A 27,188-nucleotide genomic window follows, 5' to 3' on the forward strand; every position below is an offset into this window, starting at 1 on the left:
GTCTTCTCTCAACATCCCCTAGAAACACATTTTGAACCCTGGGTGCCAAATAAATGTTCTTCTGTGACACTGTTGACGGCATCTTCCCTTCACCTATGCCAGGGCTGGACAGGAACCAAAATATCAAGAGAGAACATGGATCATGGAATCACAACTTCTTTTCTGCCTAACACATCTTTTAAAATAGTTAAGTCGTATGAGCACATGACAGAAAACAATATTTGGCGTCATCTATAAATCATCACAGGTGGGGAGAAAGCCAAGAATCCGGCAATTTGGGATGCATTAGAAGAGTCACAGGAAAAGCTTTCTGGTTCTTTCAGGTCCTGGGTTCAAATCCTTTGCAACTGTCTATCAGTGTGATATTGGGGTTTATTGGGAAGATGCAAAGAGATAATCTCTGGAAGGCTCAGTAGCAGGCACTCAGTAAGCGCTTGGCAAAATACCCATTCCCATTCCTTATTGACAATCAGTAGCAAGTCTCATGAACCTATCCTGGAAGCCTCTTGAGTCTGTCTTTCTGTAACAGAGCAGTGAAGAACATAAATTCTCTCTGTTCAAATCCCTGATTGTCCACTTACCAGAGACATAACTCGGGGAAAGTTGTTTAACTACCCTGAGCCTTGGTCTCCATGTTTTGTAAATGGGGATAATTATAGCTTCCACCTCGTTAAGGTTGTAGTGAGGATGGATTGAGATAATTTATGGAAAGTGCTGAGCAATGTGTGTGCACATAGTAAATGCTCAGTACACATCAGTGATTGTAATAACGTTGCCCTCTACTCCCGGCTTCCTGTCAGTTTCCCTGTTTAGAGTCTCTGCCCCTTTGTCAGTTCTTCTCAATGCCGGTCCAGAAATCATTTAATAAAGCATTGAACACATCACTCCCCTGCTCTAAACTCGCAAAGGCTCCCTAGAACCTGGGGAATGAAGTCCAAAGCCCTAAATTTGACATGCAACATACTTCACAAAGAGTCCCAAACTCACCACCCTGCATGCCTCCTCTGCCCACTATCACCAGCAGGCAAAACAAAGCTGTGCATTTACATCCTGGCGTTTTTGTCTGCATGGCTCCTTCTCCAGAATGCTGAGATGTGACGGTCAGAAGGCACCATGCCAAGTGATTTGTGGAAGATTTGAGAGCCAGACCATTTTAGAGCTGGAAAGGACCCAAAAGGCCACTTTACAGATGAGGAAACTGAGGTTAATTGGCTTGCCCAAGGCCACACAGCTATTTATCAGAACACCAGGGTTTCACTAGGCTGGTCTGCCTAGAAGGAGGAAACCACAGGGCAGCCTATTAGGGAAAATCTGTCAGCAATTGGCTGCAAACTTGCTGACAGGTTATCTTTCTCCATTCATGGGAAATGAGACAGAAGAAAAGCACCCAATGAGAAAAGAACATGAGACATGCCTCTGTGTAAGTGAAAACCGGGTCCCTCTCTGGCTTGCAATGCGGGGCACGGCAGGAGGGGGTTCATGGCGAGAGCAGCTGAAATGATTCCACAGGATCCATCCCTCACTTCAGAGACATATCCTCTCAGGCTGCATTAGTCTCCTGACTAATGCTCCCAAACGCACTGTGGAGGTTTGCTGAAGTTGAAGATTCTCTGTAAGGTTTGCAGGAGGAACAGTGATGAATAAAACACAAGAATCGCCAATGCATTACTTTGAAGGCGAGTGTGCCCAGTTCTAACTGCTAAATTGCAATTTTTACTCTAAGATAATAATACTAATAGTGATGCTTCGTTTACATAGTGCTTCTTAAGTTCCCTAGAATAATAATAAAAATGAAAACTACACCTTATACTACAGGTGTGTGTATATATGAAGTATATAGTGGAGTGAGACAGTTCAAGAGCAAGCTCCCTTCGCTATTGGGATATCTTAGGGGAAAGTGTTGTGAACTGGAGTTGTTTGCATAAAGTACGCCGGATTTTCAATTTGGATTTGGAATTTAAACACAGTTTTGCTGCTATTGTCAATGAAATATTTTATAAAACCTTTAAATATGTTGTTATTTAAAACCTTTAAATATGCATGCTTTAAAAAGTTAGACAATGGAAAGATAACTATCGATGTAGCTGCCCAGCCAGCCTCACCTATGTTTAGTTGGTCATTCTTGGCCTATGATCTGGATTTGTGTCCACGGTGATCTGTCAGGGAGTACCACATAGAAGCTGAAATGCATGGCTCCAAGACTTCTGTGCAGCTTGGTGACAACTGGGTCAGGTCTGGGCAAGGGGTGCCATCAACCACAAAATCAGAACCATTCAATGGCTTAACTCCCTGGCCCAGCAGACAGACTAGCAAGTCTCAGAAGCTTTGAAACTCTGAGCTTCCCTGAAAGCTCCACTCTCTGGAAGGATGACGCTGATTCCTTTCAGCAGTGGGTTAGGCTGTCCTGGGATGATAAGGGACCAGCTGCAGAGGAAGCTTTCCTCTGTCTTTCCTTGCTGCCCTAATCTGCCCTAATTTAAGCACTGACAACTTCCACCTGATCTTCCAATCCTTGGGCCAACAAAGAGGCCAGCATGCTGGGAGGGTGTGGGAGCTGTCCCCTCCAGAAGCTGGGATGTGGTGAGGTCACTTGCCCATTCTTATGGGGGCATCCTTTGTGCTCGTATCAATGCCTAGAGAGCTCCTATGTATTCCATCCTGCCTTCTCCAAGATTTTGGCTCTGAATTCAGAATACTCCTTTCTATCTGGCTGCCCTTAGATTAGGAATACAATTTGGACTCTTGTCCCTGAATCTGGCCTTAGTTTTCTCTGGATAATATTTTTGGGAATTTTGCATTGGTTCCAGAGCCAGCATCCATGGGCCACTTTACCATACAATCTGCCCTGTTCTTTCCAAGAGACCATTTGCCATTCAGATGCCTAGCAGTTATGCTCTCCACCATGGCTGCCTATGGAAATCCTACTTCATCCTCTGAGCTCCTGAGCCTATCACTAGGCTTCTGCTTAGTTCCTGACATCCTGCCCAATTCTTGCTCAACCCAAACTGGACCATTCAATGTTTAATAAGGGCTTTCTCTGCTCTATCCTCACACCTTAACATCTAACTGTCTATCAACATTCTATTAAGCATTTGAGAGGAACTCAAAAGCCAGATACCCCACTCAGTATTGCAGGGGATAAGTTTTCTTACAACAGTCTTGCAAGGATATGCAGGGAAATGAAGCCTTTTGGGTTTCTTAGTTCAAAGCAACAGATACAGACTCTGGGTAACACAGTGCTTGCAGGAAGACTAGAGAAGCAGGGTCAGAAAATGGTCAGGAATGTAGGAGTCTGGGCAGTCAGAACCACAGACCAGATCCTGCCACAGAGCCAGGTGGGTGAGGGCACTGTGGCTGTCCCCGCTGAACACGGGTAGCGATAGCTTGCTCCACCACCCTGGTTACCCTTGGAAATTGGATGATACAGCAGTCACTGCCACAATGACCAGAGGGAGTTCTTCATGACCAGTGATTGTGTGTGCGTGTGTGTGCACGTGCTCACGTGCACAAGTGTAAGTGTAAGATACCGAATCCAAATTTAAAGCACACTGGGAAGTCGAATCAGCATTTTAGCTTCCAGGAGAGCTAGGGAAGCAACTCTGTGGCCCTTCAAGGCTGTGGAGTAGAAGGAGGGCTTTCTTTCTATAGAGTCTTATTGTGGGTTAGTCTCCAAACACAGGAAGGGGGTTTGGGTGCTATGCAGTCAAACAAACAAACAAGCAAACAAAATAGCAATTATGCATTACAAGAAATGAGTAACATGAAGAATATTGTATTTCAGGGTGGAATCACTCAAAAGAAGTGTCTTCTGTAGTTTAACAAGATTCTGTCCCTGCTTCTATTCTGTTTTTTTTTTATTGTTGTGTTGTGTTTTGTTTCTAATAAGAAAGGTAGGTGTCTGAGTAAACCAACCTATTGCATGGGGCCAGGAGGGATGACAGATATTCTGGACAAGAGACTAAAGGTTTAAATTTAAAAAACATTTTGGAAGGCTGGATCAATGGACCCAGACTATAGATATGAAGTATAACAGAGATAATAATAACAGCAACCTCATCCATGCACTCTTTAAACACTTTTTTATATATTAATATCGTTTAATATCAGAACCATCCTATAAGGTAGATATCATTAACCCAGTGTTACAGTTGAGGACATTGAGAAATAGATATAGTGACTTGCACAGCTGGGAAGCGGCAAGCTTTGAAGCAAGGCAGCCTGACTCCCTAGCACTGCTGAAGGTGCCTTATCATGTCTTATGTGCACAGGGACAGGTGGGGAAATGTGACTTAACAGCAGCACATAAGGAAAAACAAATAAACAAATAAACTGTGGAGCATAAGTCCTCTGGGTGATGTGGCTGGCAATAAAAGCTAATGTAATATAGCCTCGGGATGCAATAAAAGAAGTGTGTAGAAGGGAGTTGATAGTCTAGAGTCTAGCTGCCTCTAGATTTCTGTCTTCAGTCCTTCCCTCCGAGAAGGGCTGGAGCAAAAATGAATGGGGTGTTCATTCTAGAGATGTTAAGACCAGGGAGAAGGCATCCTGGAAGACAACTTAGATCCTGAATAACTGCAATGGGGAAGAAGAATTATATCTATTCTGCATGACATCAAAGGCTTGTACCAAAGAATGCAACCTCTGGGGAAACAGAGTTTGGCTCAACCTAAGGAAGTATTTCTAAAAGTGAAAGTTCCTAATGTCTCAGTGGTTTGCATCCAGGGTAATGAGCTCCATATGACTAATGATGCTCCAGCCATCACCACATGGTAGCCAGGAATGGCGTAACGTGTTGGTCTGGGTGGCCTCTAGGGTCCCCTCCTACCATGCAGGAGTGCAATGCTGTTTTTCCTTCCCCAAACCGTCCCTGATCATTAAACTGCATGTGGCTTGTCCTTACTGTGGCCCTCTTTGTTTATACTTCCTTTGCAGCACGGACAGTATGAGGCCTTGAGATTTTACAGACAGACCTAGTGTGTTCTGCACCATTGATATTGTCAGCTCTCTGAGGGAAGGCCCTGTGATTTGACCATTTCATTGTGCCCAGCCCAGGCCTTTCAATAAAGTATGGGACAAAGAAATGAGTTTGAGATGGAGTTCAAACCAAACCCTGCCAGAGGGCCCTGTGAATGCTTAGGGGTGGCAAGGTGAGGATGCCATTCCTACTCTGTTATCTCTGGAAACTTGGAATGGAGGTATTAGTGGTAGATGTCTTTCAGATAGGACAGAGCTGAAGGGTGAAGTCAAATGGTACATATTGCAAAATATTATCAAATGGCACTGCATTGGCTGACCATGACTTCCAAATAGTAGATTCATGCAAAGCCCCATATATAGATGTTACGATTTAACTGCCAAATGATGTTACAGGGTGAATACATATATATATATGTACACATCTATATACTTGAACCAATGATCTGTTTAAATAAGAATCAGACCACAGGTATATAGACTCTAAAGAAAAAATAAAAAGGCTTCTGCTTTCAGATAGTGGTAAAATATCCGGTTAAGAGCCAAGACCCCTGCTCCCCAGTTCTTGCTCCCCTCTGCTCCTAAATCACCAAGTGACCTCAGGCAAGCCATGGCTCTTCTCTGGGTCCCTGGACCCTCATCGCTAAAAGAAGATTGACTGGAATAGCTGTTAGTTCAGTTAATGACTTCAAACATCTGATTCCTGAGAGTTCTACTTGGTAAAGTGGGATGTCCAGTCCTTGTTACAGGAAGTAGGAGGTCCCATCACCGTATGGTGGTTAGACTGCAATAGAGACTCTGATGTAAGATGTCACACGTTAATGGGGACATCGACAGAATGGAGTGGAAGTAGATGGGAGAGATGAGGACGGTGAGAGGTCTGTAAACTGTATCTCGCCAGATTAGCTGAAGCACTGAATGGCAGAGCACACGGACATAGGGGTTAAGTTCGGTGTCAGATACCTGAGTTTGAATCCCAGCTTTGCCAGTTTCCAGCTGTGGAACACTGGGAATGTCTGGGTTTTTTCCTCTGTAAGGAGCTAGCAATAATTTTACCAGCTCATAGGGTCACTGTGGATAAGTCTCATATTATAGAATGTTCTTAGCACAGTGCCCGAAACTAGCTAAGTGCTCAATAAATACTTTTTATTGGATTTTAACTGTCATTGGATGCCATTTTCAAATATTTGTAGGGCTGTCAGAGAAGGAAAAAGTGATGGCGAGCAGGGGCAAAGTGACTGTTGGGAGAAAGTTACAGCAGAGGGGTATTTTAGCTCCTCATATGAGGGGGCATTCTAATTAGCAGAGGTAATGAATCACCTCTCATGTCATGGGTTTCCAGAGAGGTCGCTAGCGTGCTGTCATCAGGACACTTAAGGAGCCGCAGGATGAGTGGCAAGCAGAAAACCTGCGGAGAGGGAGAGTTAGACCATAAGATCTCAGAGGCTCCTTTATGGTCAAGATTTGGGATCCTGTAGGGGCACAGGGTCAAGCCGTCAGCTCAGCTCTCTGTCCAGCTGCTCTTCTCCAGGAAGCTGAGGAGGCCCAGGGTTGCCACACACGTCACACAGAGCAGAAAACTGCTGGGCATGTGGAGTCAGACAGGCTCGGACACCCAGCTTTCCTTCCTTCAGCCTGGTGAGCTTGGACAAGTGTCTGGAATCCTCCTGGGGGTCATTTTCCCCGCTTGTAAAATGGAGCTGACAGTACCCTCCTCATGGGGTGACTGAATAGAATTAAGGAGGTAGTGGGTGCAGCACCTTTCACAGAGTAGCATCTCATAAAGTTGGCTCTCTCCCCTGCCCTTTTCCCAGCAAACACAGGCAGAGCCTTCCTTTCATTGCACCCTGCACTCAGGAGCGAATGCACAGGGCCTGGGGTAGGAACAGATGACACAAGGAGGCCACAGATGGGACACAGCAGGACAATCTGGAAGAACCAGGAGCCTTGGAAAGCCCAGCCTGACTGTGATACTGGGTGTGAAAACAGAGCACCATCAACAGCTGCGTGGGGGTGAGGGTTCCTGCTATTTTTAACGTGATGCCAAATCCCTGGGCTTCTGCTTGGGCCCGAGGAAGACGGCAGACAGGGCAAGAGCTTCTTCAAGCTGCAGTCTTTCCACAAGTCAGACCGTCACTGCTCACCCTCCTGAAAACTCCAAACTACATTTACCTGAAAAACAAACAGGCATATTCTGGAAATGGCGACAATTTATCAAGAGACTAATTATCATTTAAGCTAGTCTGGAATAGTAATGCGTCCCTTTTAAAGGGAAGCAACCTTGTGAGGAATATCTCAACATCACATGCTTAGCAAGCTTTCCCAGTAAGATACTACTTCAGGGCAGCTTTTCCACAGCAACCCATATGTAAAAACAAGCGGGGAGAAAATGCAAAGGTAGGAAGGAGGCAGGCACTTTTCAAAAGCGATACTTATCTCTAAAATCTCAACTGCCTCTTGAACATTTTAAATGGAAGAGGGATGGGTCACTTAAACTTATGAAATGATTTTTTTAAAAAGGCAGGTACTAATAAACAATTCATCACTAATTCAGAGAGGCCTCAAGCCAAAGGGAAAGTTTAGTGAAGGACTTTGGCCTAAAAATTGTGAGGAAGAACTTCTACCTGCCACCATTAGTCTATAAAAGTGAAGCTCAGGTCTCTTTCTGAGGGGACAACAAGGCCCGAGCAGTCACTGCGTGCTTGTTGTGAACCAGGCATTGCACCCAATCCTTATGTTACCTTACAACGGTCCTAGGACATGGGTATTGTGAGGGGCTCCATTTTCACAGGTGAGGTAGCTGAGTCTTACAGAAGTAAGGTAGCTCATTTTTGGTTAGTACTTTGTAAGCAGTGGAGCTGGAATTGAGAAGAATCAAACTTCTGGGCAGGGTTGGAACTAGGGTGTCAGGTGGAGCTCTGTCCTTGGGCACAGAATATAAGGGGATGCCAAAAAACTCAGTAATCAAGATAAATAATATTTTAAGGAAATAGTTAAAAAATCAAGATCACTAGAAAAAATCCACAATGAGCAAAATATCAACATTTTCAGTAAAGACAGGATTGGGACTTCCCTGGCGGTCCAGTGGTTAAGACTCCACGCTTCCACTGCAGGGGGTGCGGGTTTGATCCCTGGTCGGGGAACTAAGATCCTGCATGCCGTGTGGTGTGGCCAATAAATAAATAAATACAGACAGGATCTAACTCTGCACTTGTATGTCTTAGCCTCACTCTCCTCACCCTGATCTTGGCCCTGCCGCTTGGCAACACTGCCTCTAAGTCTGAATAGGTGGTCCAGGCCTGGGGGATGATGGTAAGAGGCTGGAGTGTTCAGGATGTGATCAGCAGTAACACATAAGGCAGAGATCATGGTGGGGGTGAATGTACCATAATTAGAGGATATGTCTATCCCTGCCTTCATCCATGCTTGTTCTTACTGAGAATAAAACAGCATCCATGGCAGGGATGCTGCTCTAAATTCTCACTGTTTGATCTCACTGGTGGAGCCTAACAATGGCTGAAAAGAGATCTCTGTGTGTCTTAAACTAAATTCAGGTAGGGGCCTCCACTGCTATGGTTGCTATGTTAGGTGATCATCATGGTGGCCATTTTCTTCAAGAAAAGTGAACGTGGAGAAGTAATCTTAATTTGCGAAATCATGCCAGTGCAGAGGACCGTGTCAGGAGGATTTCCAGAAAATAAGGAGGTTCATGGAGTAAATGAAGGTTTTTCTTCAACCGGAATAACCAGAAAACTTCGAGAAAAAGGCAGTGCTTATTCACAATATCCTTTGATGAGTACTCAGTGCCAGACGGCAATAGAATAAGGCTCTGGCCACTGTTTACTGTGGCCTGTAAGGCTGTGTATGCCAGCTTTCTGGATTCAGCACCTCACATGGTCTAAATGAGTAGAAAGAGAGAGGAAAGGGGAGAGAGACACAAGTCCCTGGCCTTCCATGAGAAACAGCATCATTAGTCTCTCCCACACTCTTTTTTTTTCCCCCTCCTCTTTCTTCCTTTCCTCTCATCTTCTCTCTCAGACTCCCATCTCATTTAACATCCTGTGTACTAGGTTCTCTGCCTGAGCAGAAACCCTGACCACAGAGACTCAAGAACAATGCTTTATCTCTATAAGCATCTTGGAACTCTGTGACTGTCTGACGGCTAATTAAACCAAATAACAGTGAAATTTTCCCTCCAGTTCTAATGAGCGTGCATTATTCACAAGCACTTACAATTTAAAAGTGCCTTCGTTTTAAAAGTTAAATAAACTGTCCCGCGGTAAGTGAGCTTCGGTTTACAAAACACTTTGTCTTACTTTCCACTGAGTTACTTAATACTCCCTCCCATAATCCATTTGCATTGATCCCTCCTTCATCAACTGCCCATGCATTCCAACACACTGAGAGCTGCAAAGAACTCCACTGCTGATTCACCAGGGAGGCAACTGGACTCAGTTTAAAAAAAAAGATACAAATAAGAATCTACTTAAGACAGTACTTATTTTTTTAAAGAGAGCTTTCCTCTTAATTATAATATAGCATTAGTTTTTTGTTTCATTCTTCTGAATTTCCTAATGACACTATCAAACAGTAACAAATATAAATTTGTGCAGCCTGGAATACACAATTTAACCATAAGCAGTAATTTCCATATCACTGAGGAGGAAAAAAAAGTCAAGTGATTAAACTCCAGGGCATGAGGACCAATCTTGAATTAAATTTTACACTCTGCTAAAGTTAGGTTTTGTACAGCAATATCAAGAATGGTTTAAAGGTAGTAGTAAAACATTTACTGTTTTATTAAAACTCCAGGCCCCAAAGTGTTTACCAAAGATCAAAGTGCTATTCTTTTTTGCAAATTAAAAATGTCTTGTAGACATCTTCAAATACCTCTTGAAAGAATAGGCAATGATATCACAGCAATCTCACTAATATTTTTCTTCTTTATTCATTCTCTTCCCTTCAGAGTCTGAACTGATGCTTTTTTGCAGGGAAGAAAAAAAAAAAAAGAGCCAGAAAATCCTCCCAGATCACTGACTCAGTGAGAACTGACCTTGTTTCTCATACAGCCCAGCCCCCATCCATCTCCTGCTCAGACATCTCAAGATTCAGATTTTTGCAACTTTCTAGTAAACTCCAAGGTGGGAAGAGAGTGAAGGTAAGGGGATCCACCGACTAGAAAGATGTTAATCCTGACAAACTGCTCAAGCAGTAGCCTGAACCACAGCTAGATTGAATTCGGTCTCTCCTGAGAGGTCGAGACAAGGCTGCTGGTAACAAAACCGCTTTTCATGGGGCCCTCAAAAGAAGATGGGCCTCACGCACAAAGTTGGAGAAGGGTGCCATTGCCCTCTAGTGGCCAAAAGTGCAATCTTCCGCGAAGGAGCCCATTTCCAGAGATGCACAAGGCTCTCAATGTCAGTGTAAAATTATAGCAGAAAGATGTTTAATTATCCTCCTCGAGTGTCTTCTTTAGTCCTTCTTTGCCCATAGAGGAGGCTGTGGATGGCTATCATAGTAATCCTGATGGAAAAGCTCATTCCTACTGGTGCACCACAATTTGTCCAACTTTCTCCAGCTTTATTTTTTTTTTTACCAGACCTGTTGATGTTTTTCCCCTAGTCCCTTAAATAACACACACGCACATATCTATAAATAGAGAGACAGAGAGAGACCAAAGATATCTACATATTTCAAGGGTAATAACTTTGGACTGGAAAGGCTGACAACTACGATGTTCTGGTAAATCTAGAACAGGGGTTCTTGACAAATCAGGTAACTTTTTATGGAACAAGGACCAATTGCATAAGAGGGAAAAACATCCCAAACACCTTTCAATCCCTTAAACCACTGGCTGGTGAATTTACACAATGCTGAGATTTTCTAGGGAAAATAAAAACTTTGGAATTTATAGTTATTCTGCAAATTTGACACTTCAAGAAAAGATTTGCTACCTACTTTCAAACTCTATAGACCACTGTCTTATCATTACTATTTAATGATAAGGTATTCTTATGATCAAAGTGAAAAAAATCAATATTGAAAATAAACTTAAACGAAATGATCATATTTCTGGAACATCTGCCTACATAAATGTGTAGAAAATGAAGGCAGACTAAAATCAGATTTGCAGATCTTTAGATGGTTCTGAAAATAGCTTTGAATATCACAGATCAAAGGTTACATGAACTGTCAAGTTCATAAGTCACAGACATTCACAGGCAAGGTTCTGGGACACACTATGCTTATGGGACTGTAGCTCTGGCATTGTAAATCAAGCCTTGAGGTCAAAGTCATGGCGTTTCCCATATGAGGGTCCCCAAACCAGAATCTTTACAAAGCAGCCATGTAATTCTATTCAAAGTGGAAGAAAAACCATGAATTATGAAGACAAGTGCATTAAAGGACCATGAAATTGATCTGTATTCCCCCAAATCACAGCATGGCTCTCCAACCCTGCCCCTCCTCTTCACACGAATAAACAAACAAACATACACAACCACAGCCAACACTGCAAAGAGGAAACATGAGTTCTGGGTCGTAAAAAAACAGATGTAACTTTTAAAAAAATTCTCAAATTAACAAAATATTGCATCTTAATTGAAAACAGAATTTAGGTTTCTAGTAATTTCACTGCCTGGTGTTTCGATAAGAGTGCTGAACATAACGAAAGTTCTGAAGTGCTATCAAGATGGTCCAGTGCTTCAATTAGAGCTATTTCAAAAGCCTATTTTTCTAGTAAGCAATAAGCTCAGTTTGAGTAAATCTACGTGTCTGGGCCTCAACAGATTATCCTATCTCAGTCCGTTCAGTGCGGCTCTTCATTTTCCCTCCCCCAGGGGTGGGGAGGGTTATTTATTTCTTTCTTTTCTGACAATGTAATAAAATGACCAGCTTATACAGACTCTGAAATAACAAGGAAAATAATGGTAATAATAATTATTAATAATAAAGTGCAGCTGCAAGACATTTTAAATGTATTAATTTGCAGTGTTTCAGAAGCAAGATGTAAAGATAATTCTCACTCAAGGAAAGTTTCCTGGCCTCTCAGATGCCTTTTCCTGGTCTGTACTTGAAAACTACTCACATTCCTTTGTACTAGGCAGGATTTCAGTCTTGCACAGAGGTTTGAATTCCAGGGCCCACTGGCCAACTCTAAAACTTTGAATTAGAGCTCATGACTAAGGAACTTTAGTGACCAGGAGCTTCAGGGTCCCTCTGGCATTGGCCCCAACCCTCTGTCTCTTTGTTTTGCAACTTTTATTCCTTTCTTCTACTGGAAGAAGACCAGGCTCCCTGCAGCTGGGGTTGGGCAGTGATTACTTCTGGGTTCTGATGGCTGCATCTCTGTATTTGTAGGGAAAATAATTCCAGGATTAATGAAATGAAGGTCAGCCTCTTCTCTTCTCTCTCATGGTATTAGGCTCTAGCTCTCAGAGCCCAGCGTGGCAAATGTGGTCATGCGATGCTGGCAGATCCTCGCTCCTGAGAACACTTCTACACCTCGGTCCCCGGGAAATCCAGACACCCCGCAAAACCATCGATGTTTGCTGTAAGCCCAAGTGATAAATCGATCCATCCTCTCACCAGATTAATTATCGTGGCTTCCCTGTGATTAAATCGAAAACTTACTCTGCCTCGTATGAAACTGATAGGAATGATAGGAAGAGGAAAACCAGGGAAGATTGCAGAGCCATCCGAAAACGATTTCTTCAGAGGGAAACGGGAGGGAAGACTTTATAGGCAGATGTATACCTACATGCAGCAGGATTTTAGAAACAACCTTCCACCCCACCCCTTAGGGACGACCCGTCGTCATGCAGGGATGGCATTATTAAATAATTAAAAGATGCAATTTCTTAATAGCAGTGCTTTGGCCCGTGAAATTCCTGCTGCATTATCAGCAAAAGCAACAGGGCTTTTCTTTTTCTATCATTTCGAAACCTTTCACCCGGGAAAAGGAGGCGTGTGGACACAACCGCCCCCGAGCCCCCCCTCCGCCCAGAAAGCAAGGAGCAAGGCCTTGGCAAGAAAGGGATGAAGAAGAGCGACCCGGGGGCCTCCCTGACCCCAATTTCTCTGGGGACTCTTTTCTTCACAGCACCAGGCAGGCCTCCTACAGCTGTACCCGGGTGTAGGGGGAGAGGGGTGCTCTCCTCGCCGGACCCCACGTCCTGCGGGATTCTCCAAGCTCCTCACCCCCGGCTCCCGTTCCGGGGCAAACATAAGGGAGGGAGGCCGTGCGTGCGGAGCTGGAGAGGCTCGGCGCGTCCCGGGAGGAGGCGCAGGCTGCGGGGAAGGCTCGCTTCGCAAAGTTAACGTTGACCCCGGCAAGCTCCGCCAAGCCCCAGCCAGAGCCGAGCCCGAGTCTGAGCCGCTTACGGGTCACCCCTTGAGCTGGCGGGTGCTGACAAACGGCCCCCCGAGCCCCCGAAGAGACTCCGGCTTGAGGGCTGGCGCGCGCATCGCAGTCGGCAGCCCCAGCCGCAGTCAGTGGACCCAAACCCACGCTATAAAAGTGCCGGGGGAATCGCCGACCCGAGCTGGGTTCCTTCGGTTTTCCGGGGCTTCCCCGGCGGTCTCGATGGAGGAATTGAGTCCCCGGGAGCACTCGGCGGGGATGGGGAGGAAGGGGTAGGGATCCTGCAGAGCGCGGTCATGTCGTCGCTTTCGCAGAGAGTCGCAGCGCGGGCGGGCGGGCACCGCGCCGGGGGCGACTTTCCCCGGAGACCTGACCAGGGGGCAGTCGGCGTGTCCGGAGCGCAGCTCTGCAGCCTCTAGTTCCAGCCGGGTGCAAAGCCCCTGTCTCGCGGCCTCGGCGCAGACCCCATAAAAGGCCGGAGCTGGGGGAGAGGCTGGAGCGCACATCTGGCGCCTCTGCCCCCTAAGCTGCCCGCGCCCACAGCTGGCTCCCTTCTTCCTTCTCGATTTTTAAACAAATCTCTTACCTCCGCCGTCCCCCCGGTTCTGCTTTGCATTAGTGAAACCGTCTCGAGTCAGTTCTCCCCCGTCCCCAAACATTCTCATCCAGAGACACCCCCACCCCACCCGAAGAAGCCCCATCCAGGCGAGAGGAAGGCACTGGCGGCGCGCCTCACCTGGGGCCCTGGAGGGTGGGCACGAGGTGCGGGCCGTCGGTATCTGGCGCAGGGCGAGCGCAGCGGTGTCAGCCCCGGCCCTAGTCCGGGTCCCATTCACAAGTCGGCGGCGGCTGCGAGCGGCCCCCGCGGCATCTGCTCGCGACGCTCCCCTCGTCTGGCGGCGGCCGCGGAATGAGCCGCCGAGCGCGCCGGTGGCAGGAATGAGAAACCGGGGGGAGGTGGCGGGCGGGGTGGGGGGGCGGAGGAGGAGGGAGGCCGCCGCTGGGAGGGAAGGAAAGGGCGGGGGGTGGAGAGGAGCGGAGGCCGCTAGTCGCGGCGAGCTGGGCCTCGCAGACGCTGCGGGGGCCGGCCCGTCCGCGTCCCTGCCCCCAGGGGCCCCCGGGATGTCAGCCCCCGGGATTCGTGGCCGCTCCCTTCCCGCCTTGGGTCGCCGCACTCCGGCTCCCCTGGGGCTCAGACGGAGTCCGGAGCGACTGAAGTTGGGCTCCAGGGACGCACAGCCAATCAGGGAGGGCGGCACAGGGATACTGGGGAGGGCTCCGGGGCCCCTCTTTCCTCCTTCGCCCAAATCCGCTCCAGCTGGTCAGGCTGGGCCCTTGGCCCAGGAGGCCTGGGTGGTGGGTAGGGGGAAAGCGTCGGCCAAGTGGGGGAGGCAATCCGGCATCGTGCTTCCTCACCCCATCGCCCCACGTTCCAAAGATCCCTCCACGTCGGTGGCTTCTGCCCTACTCCCTCTCCCCATGCCTAGCAAACTCTGCTTGGGGCGGGGTCGTGAAACCTGGGGGAGGGAGACTTTGGACTTGGGAAGAACCACGTCTCTGTTCTCTCCCAGTTCTCCCTCTCCTCCCCCCCATCCCCAAAGCCTAGTGTGGGGAAGGCGGGTGCCGGGATCGCTTAGCCAGGGTCGGCCCGGCCCCCGCGCCAGGCAGGTACAGTGGCCCCCGCCCGCACACAGCGTCACTTGTTGCCTCAGGCCCCCTCGCCGCCCGCCCGCCCCGGCTCGGTGGAGAGTGCGGTTCTGCGGGAGACCGGGCCTGAGGGCGCAGTGCCTGCATCCTCCCTGGGTGGCCCCCGTAGCCCTCCAGGAGGACTCGTTGGAGGAGGGGGCCCCGGGCCTGCTTCCTGCCCTCGCGGAGTCGCCGGGAGAAAAGGCTGGCGGGGCCTCGGCTTCGGAATCACGCCAGGGACTGGGCGGGGCGCTCGTGCTTCGGGAGCGGTGCTGGGACCCGCACACGCCGCCGTCCCTAGGGTGGAGGCGGACGTCTGTGACCTGGTGGGAACCCCTGGCCGGAACAAGTTCCTTTGGTGGGAGGCGGCGGACAAAGCAGAGATGGAGGGAAGATGAAGCAGCAAACGGATAATGGGGAAAAGGAATCCCAGGAGGGACGGGGATGAGGACGGAAAAGGAGTGATGGGCCCGCGAAGAAGGGGAAGGAGGAAGCGGAGGGAAAGCCGGGCGGGAGGGGCGGAGAGGAGTCGAGGAATTAACACTAATGAGGTCGAAGAATGAAGAGAAAGCCTCGGAGGGTGCGCGAAGGGGGAAGGGACTGTAGTAGTGGGAGGTGAGTGGGGGCGGCCAAAGCCGGCTCTCGGGCTCCTAGCCCTGTTCGCCGGAGTCCCAGCTGCCCGCCGGAGTCCCAGCTGCCCGCAGAACCCTCACGTTTGCACGCGGCAAGGGACTGCGCCGGGCTGCGCGCGGGGGCGACGGGCGGGGCGGGGCCATCCGGCTACCACGCCCCCGCCCCTCCGTGCGCCCGCCGGCTTCTCGGCGACTCCGGGATCCCTGAGGCGTCGGCCGCCGCCCCAGCCGGCGTCCTGAGCCAAGCTGCCGCGTCCTTCGCTCTCCTTGTGGCCGTGGCCTTTAAACTGCCGTTTCCTCGGCTGGGGGGCGCTGAGTTTCCCGCTGGGAGGTAAAGTGGGCCCCCTTTACCTCCCAAATGCCGCAAGGAGACAGGCCTCTGGGCGCTAGATACCCCCCTCCCTCGCCCTACACGTGCCGGTGCGAGGCCCTCGCGAGGCCGAGGAGGCGGAGCGCTTTCCCCGAGAGCGCAGTGAGTGGGACGCGGTGCCTGTCTCTTCTCCCTCCACAGGTTGGTCCCTTCCACACTCTGCCTACTTCCTTTATCATCCTCTCTGGTCCTGTCTTTTCATCTGCCACTTCTGTCTGCTCGAAGCCCTAAAACTTTGTATGGGCTTAGTATGTCCTACGCCACCGCCCAGGTCCCCGCACTCTAAAGGGGCAGAACATGGTGATGGGGTGCTCTGACCTCAACGCTTCCACTTATAAATGAAGTTACAGAGGAGAGGAGGGAACAGGGCCCCACTCTCCCTCAGGGATACTCGGAGTTTGCCCTTGTCTACCAATGCTTGTCTGAATTTTCTCATGCTTTCCACGTAAGTGAAAGTGGAAACAGGAAGGGAACGTGGAGGGCTTATCAGTCTAATTGCAGATATACAGTGATGTCGGGGATTGGTGATGGTTAGGACAGCGCTTGATCCGTGAGAAAAGTTTCATTAATTCCATTTTGGAGACAGGACCAAGGATGAGCCTTGTCACATTTGACCTGACATTATCCGGAATGTGTTCTTTGCTTTTTGGTTAAGAATTCGTTAAGTGACAGCAGTTGTTTGTTGGTGGTGGTCAGTTATTTTTAGACCATCCCTTCCGTGAATGATAGCATCAGCGGATTTTCAAAAGTATGTTAAAAATTGCTTGGTAGGGCTTCCCTGGTGGTGCAGTGGTTGAGAGTCCGCCTGCCAATGCAGGGGACACGGGTTCGTGCCCCGGTCCGGGAAGATCCCACATGCCGCGGAGCGACTGGGCCCGTGAGCCATGGCCGCTGAGCCTGCGCGTCCGGAGCCTGTGCTCCGTGGTGGGAGAGGCCACAACAGTGAGAGGCCCGCGTACTGCAAAAAAAAAAAAAAAAAAATTGCTTGGTAGATTTCTACTGACATTGCACAGCTGAATCAGATGGAACCCAGTGTATAGCAGCAGTCAATATTCCTTTGCACAACCCAGCAGTTTTATTCCTGGGAGTCTACTTAAGACAGCTGGAAACTTATGTCCGCACAGGCACATGTGCCTGAATGTGCATAGCAGCGTTAGGCATTATAGCCCCAAACTGGAAACAGTTAACATGTGCATCAACGGGTGAGTGGATAAACAAAATGTGGTATATCCATATAATGGAATAGTATTCAGCATTAAAAAGAAAAGAAATACTGATGCATGTTACAGTATGAATGACCCTTAAAACATGCTAAAAGCCAGATGCAGAAACCAGATATTTTCTGATTCCATTTATATAAAATATTCAAAAAAGGCAAATTTATAGAGACAGGAAACAGATCAGTGGTTGTCTCGGTATGAATAGGAATTAACGGCAAATGGGCATGAAGGAACTGTGTTGGGAGATGAAAATGTCCTAAAATTGGATAATGATGATGGTTGCACAAATCTATACATTTATTAAAATTCATTGAATTATAACCAAAAAGAAAGGCAAAAATTTCTTTTACACCTTTATTCCCAGAGTATCTATGACCTACAGCTGAGCCCCAGGGGAAAAACTTTTTGCAAGGCAGTTTTTTAGAGAGATAAATGTTTAAACAAAAAAAGAAGAGTTCTAGTTCTTATGGAAAGATAACCATACTTCTATTCAGCAAGTTCTATTTTGGCGACTGCTTTGGAGAGTCTTATAAGTGTTAAAGCAAGTTAATTCCCCCCTTTCACTCTTCTAAGTGATTAATTCCTGGGAACTAGAGTTAGGCATTCCAGTTCGTGACATTTTAAACACACCTACACATAGACACAGTACAAAGTGCACATTTCCGAGGGGATTTTTGTATGACTATGTTAGGATCTGTCTTAGAAATCCATATCAAGCACTTGGGTGGAGTATTGTGTGATTACAGTTTGGATTAAAAAAGGAAAAGAGAAAAAAAAAAAAAGAACCCACTGACAGTTTAAATTAAAAGATTCAGTTCATCCAGCAGCCAAAAGTTTGGGTGTTTATCTTAACTTGCCTCACCTTTCCTTCACCTTGTTCTTCAAGGGAGGAAGCCAGGGTTCAGGGTTGCTCTGGAGGCAGGATTGAACGGTCCCTTCTGCTTCCTGACTCTTTCAGTTCAGACAGAGACAAGGCTCAAATGGGCCTTTTCTTTTCTTTGTCCTTGTCAGCAAGAGGCTGGTAATTTCCTGTTGGTTCCTTCATCAAAGTTACCAGGCTCTCATCCCTTTGATGCCTCTGTCCTCAGACTCTGAAGATAGTCAGGCCCTGCTGAGTCAGTTCCTTGTTTTCACTTAGAAGCCCCAGGCTACCCCAGGCCTTCTCAAAGTTTCCTGCTCTAGAGGCATCCTTTGGTAAATGGTATAAAAAGTGAGGCAGGATCCAAATAGGGAGATGGTTTTATCACATTGCAGTAGGCCTGCATCATGCCTTCCCCAGGCAGAGGGAGAACACTGAGAAAGATTGAACAGGTATGCCTGTTCTGAACCAGGCACTTCAGATAGAGATTCCCACAGCTGAGGCCACAGATAAGTGAGGAGACCACAGGCCTTTGATCTGAGTCTGATTCCTGGTTCTGCTGCTTACTAGCAAAGACTTTAATCTCTGTAAGATTCAGTTTCCAATTCTGTAAAATGGGGCTTGTTATCTGTGCCTAGACTGTTGCAGGGATTAAATGTGCCCATGTACCTAGAGCAGTAAGCACTGTGCTTAAAGCAGAGGCTCAATAAATGAAAGTTATTAATTACTATTATTAATTATGAGGTCTGATTATTGTCACACCTTAAATCACCTGAGCAAGAAAGGAGTCATGTTACAGTATGAATTATAATAATGATGGAGATTAATCTTATTATAAATGATATCAGTAATAAAACTTCTGGTCAAGAATATTTTAGCAGTTCAAAATTTACTGACATTGTAAGGCCTGTCATGGGTCATATAGAATTAGACGTGCCAGCCTTGGGGGCAGGGGCCCTGGGTTCATGTCCTAGATCTGCAAATTCACTGAATCACCTTGGGTAAGTAATTTTCTTTCTGTGAGCCTCAGTTCCCGTGGCTGTAAATGAGAGCTTACTCAACATAAGTTCTGAGGAGGATACTTTCAGAGCTGAAATTCTGGAGTTTTTTAAGTCAGACTCTGTTAAATTGAAAACATCTCTTAGATGCATTTCCTCTTTCCACCACTAGGAGCAGTCAGGCAATCATCTCAGGCTAAGACCTGACTCCAAGGATCCCCTCTCTCTCAAACATAAACCACTTTAACTCTTATCTGTAGTGTTTCTTTGTCTTTCCCTCTCACCTAGACTATAAGTTCCCCAAGGGCAGGGATGATACCTTTTTTGGTTTTTGTCTGTATCTCCAGCATTAGAAGTCCAATCAATATATTTGATTAACTGATAATGTTAATTAAGAAATATTTTTATTAAATTAAGGCCAGTATGTCAGTCACATATCACCACAGTAATACTAGGGTATGAATAACCGCAGTACTCAGTGACTTAAAATAAGTTATTTACTCTCATACATCTGTGGGTTGGCTGGGGCTGGGCTGGGGTAACTCCACTCAGCTTCCTGTATTTCTCATCCTCCTCCTTAGGGCTAGCTTGGGCATATTCTCATGGTGATGGCCACTGCACAAGATGCCAAGCAGAAATATGTGCGGTGTCTTGAGGTGTAGGCTGAGAACTGGAAACTATCTTTTCGATCTCATTTTGTTGGCCAGAGCACACCATATGGCCAGATTGAAAGTTAAGGGGTGGAGAAATAGAATCTGCTTTCTTAGTGGAAGAAGCTTCAGAAGTTGCATGGCAAGAGTCTGAATACAGAGAAGTGTAAAGAGTTGGGGCCATTAATGCACTCGCCCACAAGCAGAAACAGATTTCCATCATGCCACCATTCTGGGTCATCTTGGGTTGTCAGGTCCCATGGGTTATATCCTATAATCATGAATACAATATTCTAGAACATTAGAGGAGACAAGATCAGAAGGCGATTTCAGTGTCTTACCAAACTCTAACCATGTCCTTCCTTTACTTTGAAGTTCCAGTTGTAAAGGAAGAAAGCAAGCAGAAATAATAATGTAATAATATTAATCACCAACTTATATATAAAACTAGAAATTCTCAAAGCATTCCTTCAAAGTATGTATTATCCTTATTTTACAGATGAGAGAATTGAGACAAGGAAATTATATGCCGTGCTCAATATAAATACAACTGGTAAGTACTGGAACTGGGATTCCAGCCTATGTATGTTTGACTCACAAGCCATCCCACTAGCTTGCCCTTTCAGTGGAGAAGCTCATGCAACAGATTCTAGTCTTGATATGTTTGGGGGTGTGTGGGGAAGAGAGAGGAACTTTCCTCTACACCCAAGGCAGAGGGCATCTATCAGATCCCTAGGCACAGTGTCTGCAATACAGTAGGTACACAGAAAAGTTTTCATGGAAGGGTAAAAGATGAAAGGGTGAAAGGAGGTAAGGGAGAGAGGAAGGGGAAGTCAGCAGAAGTGGAGAAAGTAAGAGAGGAAGAAGGAGGATATAAGCGAAAAGATATAAGGATGTTGATCTGTATGGAAAAACCATGCCTTCCCATGATGGGCAGAGATCTGTGGATTCTGAGGGTCACTCATCCCTTTGCCCCTACTGCTGCTGAGAACAATTGCCTCATGCATGCCTCCATTCCACAGTGTAGATGCTACAACCTGAGCCAGCCCCTGACTATCTTGCTGATCTTCCAATCTCTCCCTTGATCACTCAAGCCACACTTATTTTCTTGTTGTTGTTCAAATGCACGTGTACTCCAGATTCAAGACATTTGCATTTGTTCTGCCCTCTGCCTGAAGCACCCTGCCCCTATTTCATGGTCTGCTCCCTCATTTTGCCTGTTTAATCAGGATTTACCTGGCTCTCTCACCAGCAGAATCACCCATTCGATGCTTGAATCCCCCGTAGTCTACCACTTTCTATCCCTTTAGTCTGCTTTATTCTTGTTTATAACATATATGTACTTGACATCATATTACATATTTTAATTTACATGTTTTTATTGGTCATCTTGCTCCACCAGGCTATAACTTCAGGAGGGCAAAGTACATCATCTCTCTCATTCACTCCTGTGTCTTGAGCATCCAGAACTGTGCCAGGTCTATGGTAAGCACTCAGTAAATATTTGAAGAATGAATACATGAATAATATATGCATGGAAAATGCTAACTGAATGAATGAATCCCCAAACCAAGAGCAGATGAGTCATCTGCTTGAATCTAAATGTGGTGCAAGTGTCCCTTGTTTACAAAGTGAATTTAATGATGCCAGCTATTCACACTACAAAATGATTCTGCATTTTACCAAAGGTTTTATTCGAAAGCTAATTAAAATAGCTACCTTGTTTAGTGCTTTTAAAAATATAATCCAATTTACAAAGTGGTGGTGTGCAGACAGCTTTTCTAGAACATATGAATTTCTTAAAATGAATTACAGGTATGCATAATGACAGTCCTGATTCTGATTTCTAATTCTTGTTTGATGTATGGACGAAGAAATTGGCTTAATAAAATGCCTCACAGAGGGCTATTTCAATGTTCGTATGTGCATACATTTACGTTACTTTTTAAACTTGTGAATAGGTGCATTAAAATATGTTTGTGCTCCTGGAGAACCACTGGAAGTATTTTCAAGATTGGTACCGGCTTGCTTTGCAAATAGTCTACAATTTAGACTACAGGATTTGAGAGCTCTGTGTTCCAATTTTCATGGATGTTGAAACATTGACTATCAGTGCTGAGAAGGGAAGGCAGAAATGATCCTTAGCTGATGGAGAAGGCTTAAAAAAAATCTTTCTTTAGTGTCCTCAGCTCAAGATAGATGAACTTACACAGCATAGACTATTTCAGTGTTTTATCTAGTGGTTGTGTGTTTCCCTTTCCCTATTCAGTTGCCTTTTTGGTGGCTAAGAGATAATAGTGATGTTTCCATAGAGCAAAGGTAGGTCAAAATGGAATGCAGTATTTTACACAGGTAGCCCAAGAGCTTGCTTCTTGGAAACAATATTCCAGAAAAGTCTCTGTATTCTAATTGACAGTCACTTTAGTTCTGGGTCTTGAGTCATGATCGATTCCCCATTGCAAAGAGTATTGTTCTGGGCATGGGTAGAATTAAAGAATAACACTTTTAATAGCTATTCATTGAATGTCTATTAAGTACTTTAATTTCAGTCTTTACAGCTGTTCTACAGAGCAAGTATTCTTATGCCCATTTTATAGGTAAGAACAGGGAAGCTCAGAAAATTGGTCAGCTTACTCAAATAGTTTGCTAATAAATGAATAATTAAATGTGACTTAATTGCTCAGAGTCTACAAGGGAATATAACTAGGAACTAATCTATATGGGAGAGGTGGTAAGGAGAGGTGAGTGGAGGTCTCCTTAAAGGTGTGAATCAAAGCTGAGAATTAAAAGATGCAGACGGGCTAGTTAGGGTAAGTGTAGGGAGAGAACATGAACATTCATGGAAGAAATAGACTACATAAGGGCATTGAGGCAAGATGGAATTTGGAACTTTTGAGGAGCTAAAAAATATCTCTAAGACTGATGCTAATGAGCTTTGTAGAAATACAGAGACAGATAACACAGGGCTTTGTAGGACAAGGAAAGAATGGTGAATCATATCTTGAATGCAATGGGCAGCTGTTGAATTTTTTTTTTTCTTAAGCAGAAGTGATCTGATTGTATTTGTTGACGAAGAGCATAGTGGCTTCAAGTGGATGAGAGAAAGAAGGGATGCATGGATCTTTTTAAATTAATGTTTTCGTTTTCTTTGGATATATACCCAGGAGTGGAATTGCTAGATCATATGGTAGTCCTACTTTTAATATTTTGAGGAACCTCCATGCAGTCTTCCATAGTGGCTGCACCAATTTACATTCCCACCAACAGTGCACAGGGGTTCCCTTTTCTCCACATCCTTGCTAATAACACTTACGTCTTATCTATTTGTTGATAGTCATTCTGACAGATGTGAGGTGATACCTCATTTGCATTTCCCTGTTGATTAGTCATGTTGAGGGTCTTTTCATGTGCACCCCAATGTTCACAGCATTATTATTTACCATAGTCAAGGTATGGAAGCAACCTAAGTGTCCATCAACAGATGAATGAATAAAAAAGATGTGAGATACACACACACACACACACACACACACACACACACACACACAAAATGGAATCCTGTATCATCATTCACATCATAAACATTGTATTCCTGAAGACCCATGGTGGGAGATATGGGAGAGAAGGTCTCAAGAACATGATTCTTAGTAGCTTCTACTTCCTCTTGGAAGGCGTTGGTGGGGGGGGGGGGCAGAGGATCCTTGGCATTCAGTTGGGCTCCACTGGAACCATGGACCTGAATAAGAGTAGACTCTCGATTCCAGGTGGTGGATAACGTGTTGTTTTGGGCACAGATCTGCCTGGCCAGAGAAGGATGCTTGAGAATCTGGGATTTACACAGCTGTATCAGACTGTCCACAATGACTGGGCAGTAGGTCTCTCTCTTGGGGATGTCTTCATTAGAGTGCCAGAGGCAAGCATGAGAGATCACATACAGAACACGTTCATCCTGGTTCTCTGTGTGGTTCCTTGGATTGTCAGCAAGGCTAAGCACTTTCTCAGGAAGGCTTTCTGTTAACTTGGTCTTGGTAAGCCAGAGGGCCTGCTTTACACCCTCGAGGCGGCGGCAGCAACGCTGGTGGAAGATGTAGCAGGCCTCGTCCCTGTACAGCAGGTGCTCGTGAAGCGGGGGCAAGCGGCGGAACTTCGTGTGCGTCCAGCCGGGGTCCCAGGGCGGGAAGACTCACCGCGCCAGACCAGGCATAAAGTGCATCTTCCCCGCTTAGGTGATGGGCTCCAGTCCAGGAATCTCGTACACCCTGTCCGGGGGAGGAGGCTCGGGCTTCCACGTGGAGCGCATGCCCCACTCTTACGCCCCACGTCTTGGGGCCCCGCAGCTCCCAAGACCGAGACGCCTGGGACGAGCAAGTGCCAGCCTTGCTGGCCCCGATGCCAACGCCATACCGATCCGATCTCTTCAAGACCTCCACCAGGACGCCGCCATCTTCCCGCGCGCAAGGCGTGCTGGGAACCCAACCTGCAGTTTTATTAAATCATTTTGGGCACTAGGCTGCTCTCCTTTCCTGTGCCCGCAAATATCCTCCTGGGTCAGGAAGACAGTGTCACCTGATGTTTAATTAGTTAAAAAGAGAAATCCCTCAGCTCTGAGCAGACTCTGACTTTGGACAAATACTTTCCTCTCTCTGAGCCACTTCTTGTTTAAAATGAGGAGTTTGGCTGAAAGATTTCTACATTTCTGTTTCCCTCTGAAAGCCCATGGTTACTGATTACCTTCACTCCAGGCACAGTTTTTCAAAAGTATGTCCAAAGGATACATTTATATTGATTCTGTGTCAGTCGGAGTCCTGCCCTGAAACACAAGTGGTAGGACACGGAGGGCATTCAGTTTACCCCAGAGGTCAGTGCGGAGGTCAGCCAGGTCCCCTGATGTTGCCACTCAGGGCCATTTGTCAACAATTCCTTGCTGTTCAAGGCCTCCAAAGATTTTTACCTGTCCACTTTCTTACCTAAAGTGTCCATACCATTGCTCATCTTATTTTCTCCTTCTCTGCTCCTATCAGGGGAGGGAGCAGGATTCCATGACACAGACGATGGACTTGGAAATTGAGCTGCCCAAGTTTGAATTCTGGTTATGGCCCTTACTTGCTGTTGGCAGATACTTTACCTCTGTGATCCTCATTTTCCACATCTAATAACATCGGTACCTCCTTCAGAGAATTGCTGTAAGTTAGAAAGGTGATACATCGCAGTGCCTAGAATATAGTAAATACTCAGTGAATGTGTTTTTCTTCTCCTCTGCTCCTCACTCATCTCACTCCTACTTCTCATTAGCTTTCATTTCTCAAAATTGAACTAAGGCATCAAACGTTTCAGAAAAGTATTTCCTGACCTTTCCTTTCCCACAGTCTTATCTACAATTTGATTTTGCTACAGTGTATTATTATTATCCCCTATGTATTATTATATTATCCCCAATGCTTTTCTGTCCCACCACTGTCCCTCTGCAGGAGACATTTAGAGACCAATAATTACTGATACTTCATCACTGTCTCTCAAGCATACAGGCATACGGTAGGTGTTCAATAAATGTTTGCTAACGTTTACTGCCAAAGAGGATGTTTAAAGAAGGCATCCTCGAAGAGGGATGATGACCAAAGAGGAGGGGAAAAAAAAATCACGTATGTCAGGCCAGCTCCTCTAAACAGATTTGGTATAGAATATGAAGGGAAAATAGAGTAAAAGCAGAATCCATTAACTGGCCCAAATTACATTAGTAATTCTCTACTATGTGACATATAGTCATAATTTAGTCTTTAGTACATGCAATTCTTTTATATATATATATATTTTTAAAATAAATTTATTTATTTTTGGCTGCGTTGGGTCTCCGTTGCCGTGCGCGGGCTTTCTCTAGTTGCAGTGAGCGGGGGCTACCCTTCGTTGCGGTGCGCGGGCTTCTCATTGAGGTGGCTTCTCTTTGTTGCGGAGCACGGGCTCTAGGTGCGCAGGGCTCAGTAGTTGCGGCTCATGGGCTCAGTAGTTGTGGCACACAGGCTCAGTAGTTGTGACTCACGGGCTTTAGAACACAGGCTCAGTAGCTGTGGCGCATGGGCTTAGTTGCTCCGTGGCATGTGGGATCTTCCCAGACCAGGGATCGAACCCGTGTCCCCTGCACTGGCAGGCAGATTCTTAACCACTACGCCACCAGGGAAACCCCCAGTACAAGCAATTCTTGACTGACTAAGAAAGGTTTATCAACAGAAGCAAAATTTATCATGTGTATTTACAGTCGATTTGCTCTCCTCCGATAGCTTTTCTTATATCTATGGAAGGGGAAAATGCACCCAGACAGTCTATTTTCTTTATGTCAGTTGAGTCACAGAAGCAAACGTTGGAAGATGTGCTATAAAATAATCAATCATCAGATAAGACTGTTCTGGATGTGGCAGATGTATAAAGTGAAGTAAGATTATTTTTCCAGCTAAAAGTTTGTGTAGTTACAAAAGATTCTGGTGGAACAAACAGATTTATCCAGATCAACACTTGTAAGGAGGTATGATTTCAAAGCAGAAAGGCAGCTGAAAATAGCAGCTAGTGCTCCCCAGCCTTTTCCTCCTATAACCCTATTTCTCACCCTCATGCCCACGATAAACATCTTTTACTTTCCTTTTGTTAACAGCGTGACTTCTAGAATACTTACACATTTTGTTTGGCCAATGTCTGTTTTAAATATCATGTCACAAGTGAGCAGCAGGAGTAGCAGCAGCACCCTAGGCAGTGACTAGAAAGGAGGTGCCTTCTCTGTATTATTGCTGAGCGTAATTACACTGATTTTGCTGATGAAGAAACTGTAATGCCAGGTGATAAGCTGTATGTCCAGGTTGGTACAGTTTAGAGCTTGGGTGTCTCCCTAGAGCTTTCTCATTCCAGTATGCGCTGGTATTTCTCAGATGTAAACTGACAAGTATTCAGTCTGCGGGGATGGTAACTTCCTATAAACTGGACATTTAACATCTCATAATGCATCTATATCCTGAAGCCAAGTGCATGGAAACCTATTCAACTCTGCCCATGTTCAGAGGCCCATAGCATCATCCTCTTTGCATATATTCCTCCCCCTGCTTAGAACAAGTTTGTTCCTTTATGCTCTGGCTAATTCCAATTTATTCTTTGAAAATTCCATGCTCAGCTGTCCTATCCTCCGGAAATATTTTCCTGATACTCCTTGCCCATCTCTCTCCCCTGCTGCCAGCATGAACTTAGTATCCTTCCTTTGTGTTCTGTGCACCCCACCACGTGCCTAATTCCAAACGTCTTCCTTGACTTACAGTGGGGTTATGTCTCCATAAACCCATCGTAACTTGAAAATAGTGTTAAGTCGAAAATGCGTTTAATAACCTAACCTACAGAACATCATAACTGAGCCTAGCCCACCTTAAATGTGCTCAGAACACTTACATTAGCCTGAAGTTGGGT

At 46.0% G+C, this 27,188-nt stretch overlaps 1 protein-coding gene and 1 pseudogene across 1 annotated transcript in view; both read right to left on the minus strand.

Annotated features, from left to right (window-relative positions):
- Nucleotides 1-14,355, minus strand: part of CDH11 (cadherin 11) — a 142,147-nt gene extending 127,792 nt beyond the window's left edge. The window contains exon 1 of the mRNA XM_022555917.2: nucleotides 14,073-14,355. The gene's annotated coding sequence lies outside the window, so the exon portion shown is untranslated. The remainder of the gene's footprint in view (nucleotides 1-14,072) is intronic.
- A 5,524-nt stretch (nucleotides 14,356-19,879) lies between these two features.
- Nucleotides 19,880-25,238, minus strand: LOC111165346 (large ribosomal subunit protein mL37 pseudogene; annotated as a pseudogene).
- Nucleotides 25,239-27,188: the final 1,950 nt, after the last annotated feature.

Source organism: Delphinapterus leucas, chromosome 20 (genome assembly GCF_059928025.1).
Source record: "Delphinapterus leucas isolate spDelLeu-1000000601 "Yukka" chromosome 20, BTC_Dleu_Yukka2, whole genome shotgun sequence".
NCBI lineage: Eukaryota > Metazoa > Chordata > Mammalia > Artiodactyla > Monodontidae > Delphinapterus > Delphinapterus leucas.